General features: G+C 37.5%; 1 long non-coding RNA gene and 2 pseudogenes across 1 annotated transcript; 2 read left to right on the forward strand and 1 right to left on the reverse strand.

Moving 5' to 3' along the window:
* Window positions 1-18,077, forward strand: part of LOC148006206 (polyubiquitin-C-like) — a 1,402,189-nt pseudogene that overhangs the window by 1,091,105 nt on the left and 293,007 nt on the right.
* On the forward strand, window positions 758-17,109 carry LOC148006213 (uncharacterized). The gene is made up of 5 exons (XR_015686264.1): window positions 758-866; window positions 2,439-2,537; window positions 15,298-15,385; window positions 15,636-15,745; window positions 16,518-17,109. It is a non-coding gene; the product is annotated as an uncharacterized LOC148006213 (long non-coding RNA).
* Window positions 5,319-5,819, reverse strand: LOC148006214 (ubiquitin-ribosomal protein eL40 fusion protein pseudogene; annotated as a pseudogene).

The raw sequence follows: 18,077 nt of genomic DNA on the forward strand, positions 1-18,077 counted from the left end.
GATAACCCTTGGGAGGGAATAGGGAGGCAAAGTTTAAAATAGAGACTGAACGAACACCCATTCAGGGCCTGCCCCACATGTGGACCATACATATACAGCCACTAAACTAGATAAGATGGATGAGGCAAAGAAGTGCAGGCCGACAGGAAACGGATGTAGATCTCTGCTGAGAGACACACCCAGAATACAGCAAATACATAGGTGAATGCCGGGAGCAAACCACTGAACTGAGAATGGGACCCCCATCGAAGGAATCTTAGAAAAGACTTAAAAAGCTTGAAGGGGCTTGAGATCCCATATGAACAACAATCCCAACCAACCAGAACTTCCAGGGACTAAGTCAGTACCCAAAGAGTATACATGGAGTGACCCTGTGCTCCAACAGCATAGGTAGTAATGAATAGTCTAGTAAGAGCACCAGTGGAAGGGGAAGCCCTTGGTCCTGCTAAGCCTGAATCCCCAGTGAATGTGATTGTTGGGGGGAGGGTCGTAATTGGGGAGGATGGGGAGGGGAACACCTATATAAAAGGTGAGTGGATGGGGTTAGGGGGATTTTGTCCTGGAAACCAGGAAAGGGAATAACAATTGAAATGTAAATAAGAAATACTCAAGTTAATAAAGATGGAGAAAAAGAAGCAAACTAATCAAAACAGTGTAAAACCATGAAATTGTATTTGTAAGTGTGTTGGGATTTTAAAGTTATTTTTGTGGCAGGGAGCTGTACCTGCTGTTTATTGGAATGTCTTTTCTCGGTTGTAGGATGAGCACCTGGCTGTCTTGTTCTAGAAGCTGGAGGAACCGTTTGTTCTGTTAAGCAGGAGGATGGAACACTGCAATATTTAGAGGAATTGCTATCTATATTAATGGTTAGAGATGTTGAGTGCTTTTTACTGGTTTTGTGCCCAATTTTATCATGAACTTTTGAAGATTAAGAAAAATTGTTTTAATCTTCAATTACTTATAGTCTGACTTATTTGCTTTTCTGTTGCTATAATGAAATACCATGACCAAGCCAGTTTATGGAAGAGGTCATTTTGGTTGGGCTTCCATGAGACCATCATGGCAGGGCGCTGAGAGATCACATGTTAAACCCCAAATATGAAGCAGAGAGAGTGAACAGGAATTGGGGCTAGTCAATATATAATAGCCTCAGAGCTAGTCCCTAGCAAGGTATAGCCTGTAAAGTCACCACCAGGGTTCAGACATTTGAGCCTATGGGAGATAGTCTCATTCAAACCACCACATTTCCCTCCCAGGCTCCAAAGGCCATTGTTAAAATATGAAGTATATTTAATCCTACTTCAGAAGTCCCCATGGACTCCCACAGTCTCGATAAAACCCTGTGAATTTGAAAACTGAATTCATTTCAACATACAATGGAAAAGATATATATTACTATTTCCTAAAAGGAGGAATGGGGGCATAGTCAGAAAACGCTGGACCAAGCAAGACTGATAAGGCAGCATGTAAACATCAAGTCCCGTAGGTCAGACTTCCCACCTCTGGGTCATGGCCCATTTACAGGGGCTCCCTAAGTCCATCTGTAAACATATATTTACATTATGATTCATGACGGTAGCAAAATTACTGTTGTGAAGTAGCAACAAAGATAATTTTATGGTTGGGGTTCACCACAACACAAGGAATTGTATTGAAGCGTCACAGCATTAGGAAAGTTGAGAACCAGGGCTCTAGCTTAATATCTGATATCAGAGGCTTAGATGGCGCCATCCCTCCATCTTTCTGCCTGTAAAATATATCTCTTCCAGGCTGGTTCTATCCCATGTAAGCAACTCTCCCTGGCAGAAATCACAGCTTTGGCGCTTCCAACATGTTGGAGTCTGAAGAAGTATCCCAGGCTTCACTTCATCTCTCAGGGTCTTCATGCAGGAACTCAGGATTAGGGTTGGCCCTGAGGTCCTTTGGTGTGCATGCTTGTGATTTCCTAGAGAAAGATCTGTTTTTTCTTGCTTGAGAAAGGGTACATTCATAGCAGAGAACATTTTTGGATTTGTCAAAGAAGGTCAGGAAAGGGCCACAATTGTCAGTCTAGAAAGGGTATCACCGAGTTACCCCTTTGTATTGGTTGCCTCTTCTACCAACTCTATCTACTCTTCCTGGGTCTAGTCTCTGGAATGAATGAGTAGTTTGTCTTGTGGGTCTGTGAAGATATCTGGAAAGTTTAATTTTTATATAGTTTTAGCTATGATCTCCCTGTCTAAAGACTTATCTGCTGTGATGATTTGAATAGGAATGACCACCATAGGCTCATATGCTTGAATGCTTGTTGTATAAGGAGTGGCACTATTAGGAGGTGGGGCCTTGTTGGAGTATGTGTGGCCATGTTGGAGGAAGTAGGTCACTGGGAAAGTGGGCTGTGAGGTCTTTATATTCAAGCTATGACCAGTGTCGAAACAGTCTCCTGCTCCTGTCTTCAGATGAAGATGTAGAACTCTCAGCTCCTTCTCCAGCACGATGCCTCCCCGAATGCTGCTGTGCTTCCCGCCATGGCGATAATGGACTAAACTTCTGAGAGTGTAAGCCAGCCCAATGTCCCTTTTCCTTATCAAAGTTGACTCAGTAACAGCGTCTCTTCACAGCAATAAAACTGTAAGACACCTATTCACCTACTTTCTTTTGCCCAGTGAGATTGTTCCATCTGTTTCTGGCCCCAAATTTTTTTATTTATTTAATTAATTTTATTTTCCTTTTTTTTATACCAAATAATTTCTTTCTGAGTTTTCATTTACCCAATCTAGATTTATTCCTTTCTGATCATTTTAGCACTTGTCTTTCTTTATTGAGTATTACTACCCAAATTTTTCTTAACTTTGAGTCTTCTTGATGGTCATAGTTGTGTATGTTTGCCCCCAATTGACAGCAAATTGCTGTCAATATGTATGTCTGTGTCATTTTTTTAACCCGTGCAGTTGACTGATACATATTTGTCATTTGAGATCTCTTCATATATCACTGTGCGTGATTGTCTGGTTGTCTTCATACTGGTTTAGATGAATTCACCTTTTTTCTCTGGGTCCATGGCTAATTAATTAATTAATTAATTAATTAATTAACATGAGTACACTGTAGCTGTCTTCAAACAAATCAGGATAGGGCATCAGATCCCATTACAGATGGTTGTGAGCCACCATGTGGTTGTTGGGAATTGAACTCAGGACCTCTTATCCACTGAGCTATCTCTCCTGCCCAGGTCCATGTCTCTTAGGGTATGTGCAATATTAGCACTCTTTAGTCCTTACTATAGTTCCTTGTTATATAGACATAAGGTAGAGCTACATTTTCATTACTGTATTAATTGTACTATTGTTGTCTCTGTGATGACTGAATCTAACTATTTTATTTATTCGTTGAGTTAAAGTTAAGTACTAATCAATCAAGATATTTGCTTAACGAGTGCAGATCATACTGTATATAATTACAAGTTTTGCTTGTAGAGTGTTACTTCAGATTGGATCCTGGTCTAGCTTTTAGAGTTAGCCTATAGAAAATGCAAAAATTTTCTTCAACATACCTTGGCAAATTTAATTTCTAAGACTTTGGTCATATATACTCTGAGAAGCTAAGAATGTTAAAAACAAAATCACTGCTTCTTATATTCACTACTTAAGAAACTCCTCAATTCTCTATAGCACCTTATGTGGGAAAAAACCAAGCAGGAAAAGAGTGCAGTGGTACTATTTTAATTCTTATATTTGGTCTGAAGTTTCTCTTATCTTTGTTTCCTTCTGGTGTTTGTTTTAGGACATTAAGGTCCTTTCAGATTCTTTCACTAGTAGGGAGGGGCTGACTGTACAAAGACCCTTGGCTTTTGTGTTTTGAGCCCTTTAGGTCTTTTGACTGTCCTGTATAGCCTTCAGCCTGTGTATTGATCTTACACAGCCTGCAGTGTAAGCAGTTGAGAGAGCTGGTCTTGCTACCTGTGTCCTGTGCCCTGTTTAGAAGTGGAGGGATGTTGGAAATCAAAGTGTGCATGGGAAGGTTGACTTGGGAGAGAGATGCCTAGATCAGCCCATTGTTATCTGTGAGAAAGCTTTGGAAAGATACCTGCTGTGTTTTCAGTTGCTAATTTTCAGTTGTGAAGGTCTCATCTCAGGCAATCTTGACTTCCTGTCCTTTTTTTTCTCTCACACTCAGGGAACCCCAACTATGTTGTGGCATTGGCGCCACCTTGTGTCCCAGCTCAGGACTGTTGTTCTACCTCTGGTTGCCTAGGTTTGCTTGGGGCTTGGGCAGGGAGCCTCTCAGTTAGCTCTCTGTACACCCTTTAGATTCATGCTTAATTTCCACCCTGAAGCAGCTTTAGAGTGAAGCCCTAGTTGTTAATAATGAGTGGATGGGGGTGGATTTCCGTATCGGGTTACTTCGGTTCTAAGCCAGACATGGGTTTGTCAATTTGTTACTAAAATTTCCAACCCTAATAGCCCATGTAAAAGACACCCAATCTAAATATTTTAATTATAAGTTATATGCCTACATTGGGCTTATCTAATACAATACTAACTTATTTCCCAATTCTAAGACTCCTTATTACTTCTGGTTGCTCCCAGCCACATGATTCTGGTGTATAGTGGCTTCATTCTCTCCTCTTCCTTCATTCTTTTTCTCCTTCTACCTGCCACCCCCTCCTGAGCCTCCAGTCCCACCTTTCCTATTCAGTACCCAATCATAGGCTCTAACCTTTTATTGACCTATTAAAGTGGAGAGAAGGTTCACATAGCATCACCTAAGTACATGATGCTCTGCTTGTGGGGTGGGGGCAACCCCTCTTGAGGAACCAATATGAACAATAATATACAAGCAGCATCAAGCCAAACCACTACAGTTTACTCGTAAGATCTCAGTTTTTAGTACAAAATCCAATAATGTTAGTTGTTTAAATGTGTTTCTTACTATATTTCTTACACAGCTGTTTTCCAAATGTGGGTTTGTCTGGTGTTCTATACCAGCATAGAGTATTCATAGTTAACAGTGTATTTTCTTGCCACCAATACACGAATTTTTGTTGGATATGCTAAAGAATCATAATGGTTTTACACAGGAAAGCTAATTGTCAGAATTTTGTTTTGTTTTACAGTCAGGGTTTTCTGTATAGCCCTGGCTGTCCTGGAACTCACCTTGTAGACCAGGCTGCCTTCAGACTTACAGAGATGTGCCTGCCCTCTGTCTCTTAATGCTAGGGTTTAAGTCCTGTGCCCAGCTTGATATTTTTATTTGTCATTCTCTTTCTCCCTCTCTCTCTCTCTCTCTCTCCCTTTCTCTCTCTCTCTCTTTTTTTTTTTTGTCCCTGTCAATGGATTTTATTTGGTCACAGGGTCACAGGCCAGGTATGGCCCCAGTCTTATTTGACCTTCTTCTTTGGGGCTCAGGTTGTTGGAGTGGCCGAACTTCTTGTAGCAGTTTACTACACTGTGTGCAGGCATGAGTAGCACTTGTGGCAGATCATCTTGTCACAATTGTAATTCTGGACAAGGTGACAAAGGGATGACTCAATGATGCCACTGTGCAGACACAGCACCAGGTGCAAGGTGGACTCTTTCTGGATGTTGTAGTTGGACAGAGTGTGGCCATCCTCCAAATGTTTGCCAGCAAATATCAGCTCTGCTGGTCGGTGGGATGCCTTCCTTGTCTTGGATCATTATTGATGGTGTCACTGGGCTCAATCTCAAGAGTAATGGTCTTGCCCATTAGGGTCTTCATGAAGATCTGCATGTTGGTATCTGCTACTTGGCCACCTTGTTGAAGAGAAAGAGTGGTTTGGGGTTTTTGGGGTTTTTTGTTTGTTTGTTTTCTTTTTTCCTTTTAATACTCAGATCATTTTGTTGACTTCTCGGTGTTTCTTGAGGGCTGGTATAACTTGCATTTTAAATATATTTACCTGGATCTTCACTGCTTGCTCTCTCCTTTATCTTAACAGGCATGTGTCCTTTTTATGGGACTGAATAGACTTTTTTTAAATTGTCTCCAGTCTGTGTTCTTCTTTCACTGCCCTTTTATGAGTCAGTTTTTCACAGAATTGGCTGTCACAGTGCACGAAAAATTCGCCCAGAGTTTGAGACAAGGAGAAATGGGTGGCAGTTTTAGGACCTGTACTATCATATTTTGGATCACCAGGGGGATTATTAGAAGTAATATTATTATAACGTAATGTTATCCTAATAGTTGGGTTATAATAATTCTTATTAACAATCTCTGGTTATTCTAAGTCAATAATTTTCCTTATTAGATAATATTTACTTTCATCTCCATAAATATAACAGTCATGCGGCAGAACTAGTAACAGCTAATGGTGAAAGAACAATTCCTTGTGTATATAGACTTTGTTTTTTTGTGAACTACTTTTTGAAATATGTCAAATTATAACAGCAGTATTGTTGGTATCAGGAATTGCCTTGAGCAGCGACATCATTTGGTAACTGTTGACATGGCAAGAGCCCTACTTTCCCAGTATTCCTTTGGTCCAAATCCCAATTCCACATGGGAGTAGTTATGTCATATTCCAAATGAAAGGCAGACTCCTTCTGCCTTCATGCTCTCTTTTCTCTTCATTCGTTTCTCTTCTTTCTCTTGCCCCTTTCCCTTGTCTTGTTCTCCCATTAAATTTCACCAAGTGGAACTGTGTTAGTTTTGTGTGCTCTATTTGGATGTGTGTGGTGGGTATTTTATTACAACGAGATTTTAATAACAACAAGTATAATAATTTAAGAGCTTGGAAACCAGACTGACTGGAAATAAGTTCCAATTTGGGCACTCAGCAGCTGTTGAACTTATATTACTAATATAAAAGTTGTGGGTGATAGTAATTTTTCCCTATAGTGTTGTGAGAATTAATCTAACTCCTTGTAAACCTCTTGTGTTTTATTACTTATCAACAACATTGGGTAGTAGCAGCCATTGTAATTGTTTCATTAAATAAAATTTGTAGAGTTGTGCAGAATGGAGTTTATCAAAGCTAAATAGGTGAAACTACACATAACTAAATTGTATAATCAGATTTATCTTATAAAATTATAATCTTAAAGGAAGAAGGTTAGAAGGTAGAATAGGAAATAATGCTGTACTATTGTAAGAAGTGACTTAACATTCAGAAAACTGAAGAAAAGGAAATTCATCTATTAAGGTGGTGTACAGTCCATAATATATCCTACATTATGTTAACATTTTTCTTAAATGTGATTTTTAAAAATTGACTATGTTTTTAATGAGAAGAATTAGTTTGGGTTTGAATGCTCTTTTTTTCCGTTTAGGCAATATGTCAGTATTGAGGGCACCCAGACATCAGAGCTCTGGAAGGCATGTTGATACTGTTTCTTCTTTGTCTCCTGGGTGTAGGAAGTATAACAGATCTTAAAGATCTGTATTCTTGTTTGTTTAAAAAAATTGACACATGAGAGAGAGAGAGAGAGAGTGAGTGTCTGTGTGTCTGTGTGTCTGTGTGTGTATCTGAAATGATAACAATATATTCTTTGGAAAGTATTTTGTTCTTTCTCAATTAAATTTATTCATTTGTTCAAATTGGCTACCCTTTATTATCACAGGTATAGGAAAATTAGAATAGTACTGCTTTAGTGTACGTTGAAATATACAGAGAAGAGTATCTTAAATTGAGGACTCCGTTATCTCACATAGATGAGAGTTTCTGGATATTTTCTATATCTTTTTATTGCACATTAAGGGGAATTTGCTGCTATACTGTGTCTTCAGACTTTCTCTTCTGTTCAAATAACTCCTCCCTTAATGTAGGTAAACATACTAACTTCTGGGTTTTGGATAATTCTGTATCATTGAGTTGAGTCAACTGGGCAGTCTGCTTTGCAAATGAAATTTCAGGTTTATGTGTGTGCTACTTACTAGTATTAGAAGCATTTATTTAGCATTTTTCTTTAGTTCTTTCTGGACAAGATAGCTACATTTGCAGTTTCATTTGAAAGTCAGTTTTTCTCTTATGTGAAAATACTAGAAAATTCTAGATTCCCAACAAGGCTTTATTTTGTTCTGGATAGTTTTGACTCAGCTCTGAAAGGGATTTTTTTGAATGTAAAGGAATTGATTTTAGGCTAGGGACACTTACCTTCTGGTCTATTGTTCTTTTGTCTGGCTTATGTAGTGAGGCAGGAGAGCTTGTGTGTTATATGTTTCTTTGTTCTGAGCAACCTGCTCTCAAAATCTATTTATAATTACTTATACCAGAATTACAAAAGTCTGATTGTAGTTTTTTGTCTCATTTTCTTCTCCTACAATCTGAACCTGGTATCCGAGTTGCCTGTTTTTCATTGTAAGAAATCAAAGGCCACAGAAAACTGACTCTGCTGCTGTTAGATTGAGTCAGTTCATCAAAGCCATGTTTGGTGGAGCAAGCTTTTAATCCTAGCAGGTGAACTTCTATGAGTTCCCGGCCAGGCTGGTGTACATAGAACACCTTTTCATCTTGATACTAACACCCAGCTGGAGTGGCATTATTACCAGAATAAACTGAAAGGAAAAGTCGGTGCACATAAGTTCTTTAAAGCAATAGTCCTCCCATGGATGGTCTCTGAATGTTGGTGTTGGTGTTGGTGCATTAGAAGTAAAAGTAGAATTGGAATAATTAGCTCTTTGAAGGCTTTAAGAATGCTAGTGACTGTAGAGAGAGTATCTTGTGTATTTGTATGGATATATCACCTTTCAGTTAAAAAAAATTATGGCCTATAGGAAAGGGTAGAATAGAAGGTGGGACATCCAGGAGGCAGAAAGAATTCTGGGATAGAGCCAGGTTGGAGAGATTTGTCCTGGAAAATGTGACCAGACAGACTCGTGATTCCTGAGCACAGGTAATGAGCCACATGGCGGAATGTAGATTTGAGTAAGTGGGTTAGAATTTGTCAGAGAAGAGTCTAGCTCTATGGCCAAGGTATTTGTTAATATATTTTGAGTCTCTGTCTTATTTCTGGGAGCATGGGGCTTGGAGGAAGAACCGGGTTCAAACTTCTACAAGTGACAACATGAATCGAAACAAAATCGAAATCTGAGCAATGACCAGTGTATAGTTTTGGTTACTGGAACTGGAGGATGATGTTCACCTGGAACTCAATCCCAATTTAGGTTGGGAGTGAAAGCATGATTTTTTCATATTAACTAGATGAGCTATTAGCGATGTGGCTTATGTCACCATGCAGACACTAAAGTTTAGGTTCTTCAGTATTTTTTAGAACTTAAAAGCAGACACCATGGTACCTAATCTCGGCTTTCAGGAGATGACACCAAGAGAACAGAACTTTCAAGGGAAGGCTACAGAGCAGGGAACCCCAGCTCAAGGAAAGACACAAGCACTATGGTAACCAGAGTCTAAATGCCTCATTTGAGTGAGCTGGTTTCTTAGAAAAAATATTTCCGTAACTCTGTTGGAAAATTAGTCTCTTTACAATCACAAGATCTTCATTTGTTTTACTACCCTGCATTACAGTTCCAAAGAAATTGGCAAGTCTTTCCCATTGGTTTCCTTGTAGAATAAATTATAAAACCACAAATATTAAAAAAAAAATCATTGTTTTAGAAACACATTAACAAGAAGAAAGACATATAGCAGAGTAGAAAGGATCTAGATTTTGGTTTTATCCCAGTTACTTCTGTTTCCTGTTTTGTCAGATTTAAAAAAAACAATGGTTATTTTAGAAACGACCCTGTTGAGGAAAAACAGAATCTGGCCATCTGGATTTCTTTTCTGGAATTAGTCTTTCTTGGTTGCCATCATCTGCTTACATGGTCCACCAGGAAGGGTGATTGTAGACACATATTTATAATTTATATGTGTATCAGTTTTTCAAGTTTTCTAGGGCTCTTATTAGCTGTTAAATGTTTTCAGAAAATATTGAGATTAGTGATTTGTGTCAGTAGATCTTGGGATAACTTCCTGAGCTATTTGAGTCTTTGTTTGATTGCTTGTGGTCAGTTTCTTCAGCATACTTGTGTACCATGTTGCTTTTTCTTTCTGAATTTCCTTCTTTGTATTATTAAATAGATAAAATTTAAATTCTAGAAAGCAAGGGATGTGTAACTGAAGGAAGTACACAGTACGTGTCCCATGCTGAACACTAAGAAAATACTTAGTGAACATCTGTCAAAATGAGGGAAAAAAAAACTGTTGTGCATGTTTGTTGGTGTTTCTAAGTTCCTTTGTTGCTCAGTCTGGTGGGTAGACTCCAAGTCAGCTGCTTGTTTTAGTAGTCTGCATCTAGATTTTGACCTGGGTAGGTGCTTGTTTTTTGAAAATAGCAGGAAACTAATCTTCTTTTGTCTTGCTTTCCATCACTGGCTGGCCAAGCATGGTTTTGCAGCAGAATATTTTCTTTGCTTACTTAATTAGCTGCATCTTATTAGCCACTGGATTTTTAAAATATTTAACATCCTTTTATAATTCATATCTTTTTCATTTCTTTTGGATCGGCCACCGGAAGTCAAATATTAGAGGAAATGTTTAAGTTCCACAAAATGAAATATTCCTTTCCTTTAAAAAAGTGGTCATAATACTTTGATACTATATTCTTGTTTTAACTTTATGACATTCATTTTTGTATCTTAAGGTCTTTGACCCATTTGGAGCCTGTAAAAGTATTTGATAGATATAAAATGACTAGATTGTCTTTTACTAAATTTACAGCCAAACCTGTGCCTAAAACTCCTTTTCCAATGCCTTTCTTCTACTTTTTTCCAATATCACATTCTCTGAGTCATTATTAGACATTGCACAAAAATTAAATGTACAAAGAGTCATTTTAGAAGTTAGTATCTTTGACTTCTACACATTAGCTCTATAAAAATCAGGTCTAATATTGACTTGTATTGTTAGATGAAGCATCTTTTGTGTTTTTTGGAAACTGATTTCTTGTTCCTTATACTAAGAAATTAGGTCAATGTAACCAGAGCATTTGATCCATCTGTGACTTCCTTTGTGTGCTGTTTCCTGAATCATCTCTTTGATGATTCCGTTTAGACCTATTTAATCTCTGCACATGTTTGGGGCCTTTTACAAACCCTTCCTGGATTCCCAGGATGCAGATGTTTTCTACCCTGTTAGCAACTTTACTTTTCATTCTACAAGAGCAACAATTTAAATTCTATTAGTCACATTCTGACTCTCAGTGATTACTCTTTCACAATTTTGTGTCTTGGTCTCTGATTTCTCCAACTATTCCTCCACATCCTTTCTCCTTGTGCTTGTCTAGTTTGCCCTCCACTGAGGACCGTGTATCCTTGCATTTCCATGAATCTCAGATAGAGTAGCTCACTCTGCTTGTGGAGAGACCCATGCACTCTGCTGCACTGTGGAACAGGTCAGCTAGAGGAACACTATAGTGTTGCCTCTCAGGCCACGGCAGTGGGGGTGCATGGCCCACACTCAGTAGTCAAAGATGAATTTTGCATAATTTCCAAGTGAGACTCTTATTTTAAAAGTTCTTAAAATATAAAGGTTATGTAACTTCATTTTAAAGCTTAATTCATGGTTGTAACTTTGGAATATAATATATCATGGCTGTTGTCTTTGTTTAGTGGCATTTTCTGTTGGATTCTTATTGATGACACTTAAATTCTTGCAGATTAAATAGTGGACTGTTGTGGAAACACTGGATAATCTGCTTACTTTGTGTTGAGTTTGTAAGTATGTGAAACGTACTTACATTTTACCAGAAGCCATAGCTATGGGTGCTAGGATCTGAAAATATCTGTATGGGCTGTGTATTAGGTAAAGATGTTGATGGTTATTGGTCAGATAAGGAAAATTTATTGGTGGGGTTGGTGTGGTGCTGCTTGTATTTAAATGCTCCCTACATACTGGAAACAGAATCTGGCCATCTGGATTTCTTTTCTGGAATTAGTCTTTCTTGGTTGCCATCATCTGCTTACATGGTCCACCAGGAAGGGTGATTGTAGACACATATTTATAATTTATATGTGTATCAGTTTTTCAAGTTTTCTAGGGCTCTTATTAGCTGTTAAATGTTTTCAGAAAATATTGAGATTAGTGATTTGTGTCAGTAGATCTTGGGATAACTTCCTGAGCTATTTGAGTCTTTGTTTGATTGCTTGTGGTCAGTTTCTTCAGCATACTTGTGTACCATGTTGCTTTTTCTTTCTGAATTTCCTTCTTTGTATTATTAAATAGATAAAAATTTAAATTCTAGAAAGCAAGGGATGTGTAACTGAAGGAAGTACACAGTACGTGTCCCATGCTGAACACTAAGAAAATACTTAGTGAACATCTGTCAAAATGAGGGAAAAAAAAACTGTTGTGCATGTTTGTTGGTGTTTCTAAGTTCCTTTGTTGCTCAGTCTGGTGGGTAGACTCCAAGTCAGCTGCTTGTTTTAGTAGTCTGCATCTAGATTTTGACCTGGGTAGGTGCTTGTTTTTTGAAAATAGCAGGAAACTAATCTTCTTTTGTCTTGCTTTCCATCACTGGCTGGCCAAGCATGGTTTTGCAGCAGAATATTTTCTTTGCTTACTTAATTAGCTGCATCTTATTAGCCACTGGATTTTTAAAATATTTAACATCCTTTTATAATTCATATCTTTTTCATTTCTTTTGGATCGGCCACCGGAAGTCAAATATTAGAGGAAATGTTTAAGTTCCACAAAATGAAATATTCCTTTCCTTTAAAAAAGTGGTCATAATACTTTGATACTATATTCTTGTTTTAACTTTATGACATTCATTTTTGTATCTTAAGGTCTTTGACCCATTTGGAGCCTGTAAAAGTATTTGATAGATATAAAATGACTAGATTGTCTTTTACTAAATTTACAGCCAAACCTGTGCCTAAAACTCCTTTTCCAATGCCTTTCTTCTACTTTTTTCCAATATCACATTCTCTGAGTCATTATTAGACATTGCACAAAAATTAAATGTACAAAGAGTCATTTTAGAAGTTAGTATCTTTGACTTCTACACATTAGCTCTATAAAAATCAGGTCTAATATTGACTTGTATTGTTAGATGAAGCATCTTTTGTGTTTTTTGGAAACTGATTTCTTGTTCCTTATACTAAGAAATTAGGTCAATGTAACCAGAGCATTTGATCCATCTGTGACTTCCTTTGTGTGCTGTTTCCTGAATCATCTCTTTGATGATTCCGTTTAGACCTATTTAATCTCTGCACATGTTTGGGGCCTTTTACAAACCCTTCCTGGATTCCCAGGATGCAGATGTTTTCTACCCTGTTAGCAACTTTACTTTTCATTCTACAAGAGCAACAATTTAAATTCTATTAGTCACATTCTGACTCTCAGTGATTACTCTTTCACAATTTTGTGTCTTGGTCTCTGATTTCTCCAACTATTCCTCCACATCCTTTCTCCTTGTGCTTGTCTAGTTTGCCCTCCACTGAGGACCGTGTATCCTTGCATTTCCATGAATCTCAGATAGAGTAGCTCACTCTGCTTGTGGAGAGACCCATGCACTCTGCTGCACTGTGGAACAGGTCAGCTAGAGGAACACTATAGTGTTGCCTCTCAGGCCACGGCAGTGGGGGTGCATGGCCCACACTCAGTAGTCAAAGATGAATTTTGCATAATTTCCAAGTGAGACTCTTATTTTAAAAGTTCTTAAAATATAAAGGTTATGTAACTTCATTTTAAAGCTTAATTCATGGTTGTAACTTTGGAATATAATATATCATGGCTGTTGTCTTTGTTTAGTGGCATTTTCTGTTGGATTCTTATTGATGACACTTAAATTCTTGCAGATTAAATAGTGGACTGTTGTGGAAACACTGGATAATCTGCTTACTTTGTGTTGAGTTTGTAAGTATGTGAAACGTACTTACATTTTACCAGAAGCCATAGCTATGGGTGCTAGGATCTGAAAATATCTGTATGGGCTGTGTATTAGGTAAAGATGTTGATGGTTATTGGTCAGATAAGGAAAATTTATTGGTGGGGTTGGTGTGGTGCTGCTTGTATTTAAATGCTCCCTACATACTGGCTCCCAAGACCCCGAAGCCCTGAGTAACAGATCCTCAAGTACCCCAAGTGATGCTTTGTAAACTTTGCTTCTTAGTTTAACTCATCAAAAATGGATAGAGTCTGTGATTAGGCAATAGAAGAAGAAAGGTGAGATTGAGGATGTAGTGGAGGGTCTCAAGAGAGAGGAGAATGGGGAACAAGAGAGGAGACCAAGGGAGGAGGAAACCACCATGTGAGGAGATGGACCCTGAGCATATGGCCTGGAAAAACAGCAAGTAACAAGGGACATTATGGCATGGAAATAGGTTAGTATAGCTGTAAACCTGCCCAATTAGGCTTATGACTTGTAAATAAAGTACCTGGATTGTGTGTCTTTTATTTGGACTAGTTAGAGTGTTTAATTCCTTTTATAATTGGTGCCTTTCACCCTGAGATTAAGTCTCATGCTCTACTGAAATGAAGTTAGATATTGTACTGTGTGTTTCTGGTGGTGCAATAACTTTGCTGTTTTTCATAGAGCATTGAGGTGTTTCAATATTTGTGAAAAAGAGGCAGTGAGTAGTTTTTTTTAACTATGTGCTACTGCAGTGTACACAGAATAGCTTTGTTTGGAATTAGCTAAAGTGATAGGTTTGGGTCTTGCTTTACTAACAGTGTAGTTTGTAGCAGAAAAGTTTCTATAAATGCACACATCATACTTAACCTAATAGTATTATCCAGAGCAATGACCAATTTCTTTAATATATTCATCCATTATTAATTGACTTCTTTATGGTTCAGGTGCCGGGCACATTTATACATCTGGGTGAGATTGCAAATTTTGTTTGTATATTACAAATGCCGGTAAGCTGTTTTTCTATCGAAACTGGAATTATGTTCTGTAAAGCAGTTACTACTGACAAAAATTGAGCTCAGGTTTTTTAGTTGAAGGTGCACTTGTTTCATGACAAGTAGAAAATAATGCTGTTAGACTGTTTTTACCTGTGCGTAAAAGAAAAACTTTAATGTTTAAGATAAAGTGTCATTATAGTATATAAAAATGTTCATATAATGTACATATATTTGTGTGTGTGTGTGTGTGTGTGTGTGTGTGTGTGCGCTCGCACATGTATGTTTGATTGTAGTGTATAGATGAGATCATCAAGCTAACTGACTTAGTTTCTGGATATGGGAAACAGGAAACCAAATTTTCTAAAAATGATTAGTAAGTTTTTGTTTAATCAAATGGCTGGCAGAAACTTGAAATTTCTTTAACATGTTATTTTTAAGTTCTATAGAAAGTTCTTTTAGGAAAGAAAAAATAACCATTCCAAGAAACTTCTTTTCTGTTTTTCCTGTTATAGTGAGCTGCATAGTTCTCCTAAGCAAGGAGGTGGACTTCATCCTCCTTACCACTTTCACCCTTGCCTACCCCAGGGACTGTCTGACAAGGTAAAAGAATGGTTTCCATTTATTAAAACATGATACCATGAGTTTATTGTGACGCGTTTTTGTCTGAACACTGCTGAAGAATAAAAAAACAATATTACTAGTTTTTGTACTAAGTATAGAAATAATGGCCATTCATGCAGGTGTTTGGAACCTAAATATTTGCACCTGAAAATAATAGAAACCATATTTCCTTAATAAAATTTAAGGAAAACATATTTTAACATAATTATTAAATCTTATTTTAATGCAGACCTAATATCAGATTCATCAGTGAGTAAGAATCCCGATTCTACGCAAAGAAATTGAATTGGTTCTGTTTTTTTCAAGAGATGAAATTGCTTCTTGTGGTTATGAAGGCAGGTATGGAGAAGCTAAGTGAGTTCTATAATAATAATAATAATAATAATAATTATAATTATAATAATAGTAATAGGCATTGTCATGTTTAGCTTCCCTCAGGTATAAAATGATAAGAAATTGAAAGCGACATTTTTATTTTTATTTTTATTTTTTTATGTGAATGGCATTGGCGAGGCCTTATTTGTCAGTCTTTGCAAATAAGAAAAACTCGCCTCACAGACATGTTGATGTATGACTTTCTTTTCCGGTTGTTTGGTTTCAGCATCAGGATTAGACTCCCAGTAAATATTTTCTAACTGTTTTTGGGATATCTTACCTTTTCAACTTTGAGAATGTGGTGGCCGCTGTTTTCATACTTTTCTTCCCCTGCCTTTATATCAGTTCAAATAGGATTCAGGAAGTAATATTGACCTATTGTCAATATAGATTACCATACTGTGCACACTCAAAAGGTATACTTCTTGGTTCTGAACCATGTATGATCTTGGTTCCATTACTATAGGCGGAAATATTTTCAGAACGAAATTTACTTCCTAAATGTCATAGTTTAGGGCTCACCTGCTTTGTTTTGCAACATACCCTGTTTTTGCTTTTTGTTTGTTTGTTTTGTTTTGTTTTTTGAAAAACTGCTTCTGTTTGCTGTAGCACAAAACTGTTATTTAGCCTACTAATTTAAAATTAATATTTTGTAATTCCATCCTTGATTTATATGAAAACAAGTCACTATACCATTTATTTCACTTCTTTGTGTGTTTTTATTGAATTTCACCAGGTCCATTAATGAACATAAGAGGAAGGACCATGGAAAGGAATATATCTCTTACATATTCACAGAAGATTATGCCAGCAGGAATACTGCGTATAAGACCGAAATTTCACTGGAAGAACCTGACTGAGGAAGTGAAAAGGAAAAGATGGGAAATAGGAAAACATTTGAAAATAAGGCTGTTGACAGGCTGGAGAGGAAGGAGGAGATTGAAAATTTAAATTGTGCTACCTGAAACAATGTATTTTCTTGGATACAAATATGTCTTTGCCTATTTAAAAAAGTACTAGTTACTATGAGGTATGATTTATCCATGTCAGTTATGGTACAATATGCTTTAGGAATTTAATTCCTGGGGACTGTAATTGAAAGTTAGTGGTATGGTTATTTAAAAACTCTTTAAAAACAATTTAAAGGAGATAATTTCTCACTGTAATTGTGTACTTTTCTCCATTTCCATTGCTTATGTAGATACGTATTACTTCTTACCATCTTTTAAATGATGTTTAGTTACTTATAATAGTTTTTCTTTATGTGAGCATAGTTATAAATACACGTGATAGTATAAAATAATACAAAGAATAGTGTACTCTACCTTACTTATCTGTTAGTAAAAACTCATTTGTGTGTGTGTGTGTGTGTGTGTGTGTGTGTGTGTGTACTTTAAATGTGAGTGAGGCATGTGCCTTGAGAGTGTGGTGGTTGCCATGGCAACAGAAGCAAGCAGGTCTTTGTTACCTAAGGATGATGTCATTGCTGGATTCAGAGGCTAGCTGTAAACCACTTCTGATGATAACATACCTCCCTTTTTCTTATCATAGAGAGAAGAAAAAAGGGAAACAGGGGAAGCCAATGCTAAAAGGGAAATCGGGGCTGTAGACCTCTTAAAGTGCTCCCTGCTGTCTAGGAGCATTATCAGATTTAGGGTGTAGCTGACTTTCACCATCCGGGCCCACTTGATAGTTGTGCAAAAGGAACTGTTTGACTTTTTGGTTAGAAAATTTTGAATTTTTCTTTGAAGGAATGTGGAAACAAGATTGATGAGGCAGGGAGGAAATAGTAGGTCCAGGAAAATGGGGGGCATTAAGAAGGGCAGTATCCTATTTCCATGTAGGGTTTTGAAAAACCCAGGAATTGGAGGCCTCATGTTGTTCCCTGCATTTCTGGATGTCTGATTGCAGCTAATGGAATGTATTTCTTACTGCCCCAGATTCGTTGACATAGAAACAGCATTCTTCCTGGTGAAACAGACAAAGACCACCTCCTTTAGCTGTCAGGACATCTAGTCCCTGTCAGTTCTGAAGCACAACTGCTGCCAAAGAATCGATCTTTTTCTTGATGATGAGCATGGTTTCATACATTCCTTGGAAACAGTTGCAAGCTGGGATAAGAACTTCTGGTATAGGGTTAGGGAAGTCTTCGGTCCTGCTGTTCCAGTGCCAGCACCTGTAGCTACTCCTGCAGCAACCAGGAATGGCACAACCTGCAGTGCCCTCTTATGCTGGACAGGTATGTCAAAAACTGGAATTGGTAGAGATTCTTTGCCATGTATTACTCCTAGTTCAT

This window comes from Rattus norvegicus, chromosome 4, assembly GCF_021556685.1.
Source record: "Rattus norvegicus strain SHRSP/BbbUtx chromosome 4, alternate assembly SHRSP_T2T, whole genome shotgun sequence".
NCBI classification, from domain to species: Eukaryota; Metazoa; Chordata; class Mammalia; order Rodentia; family Muridae; genus Rattus; species Rattus norvegicus.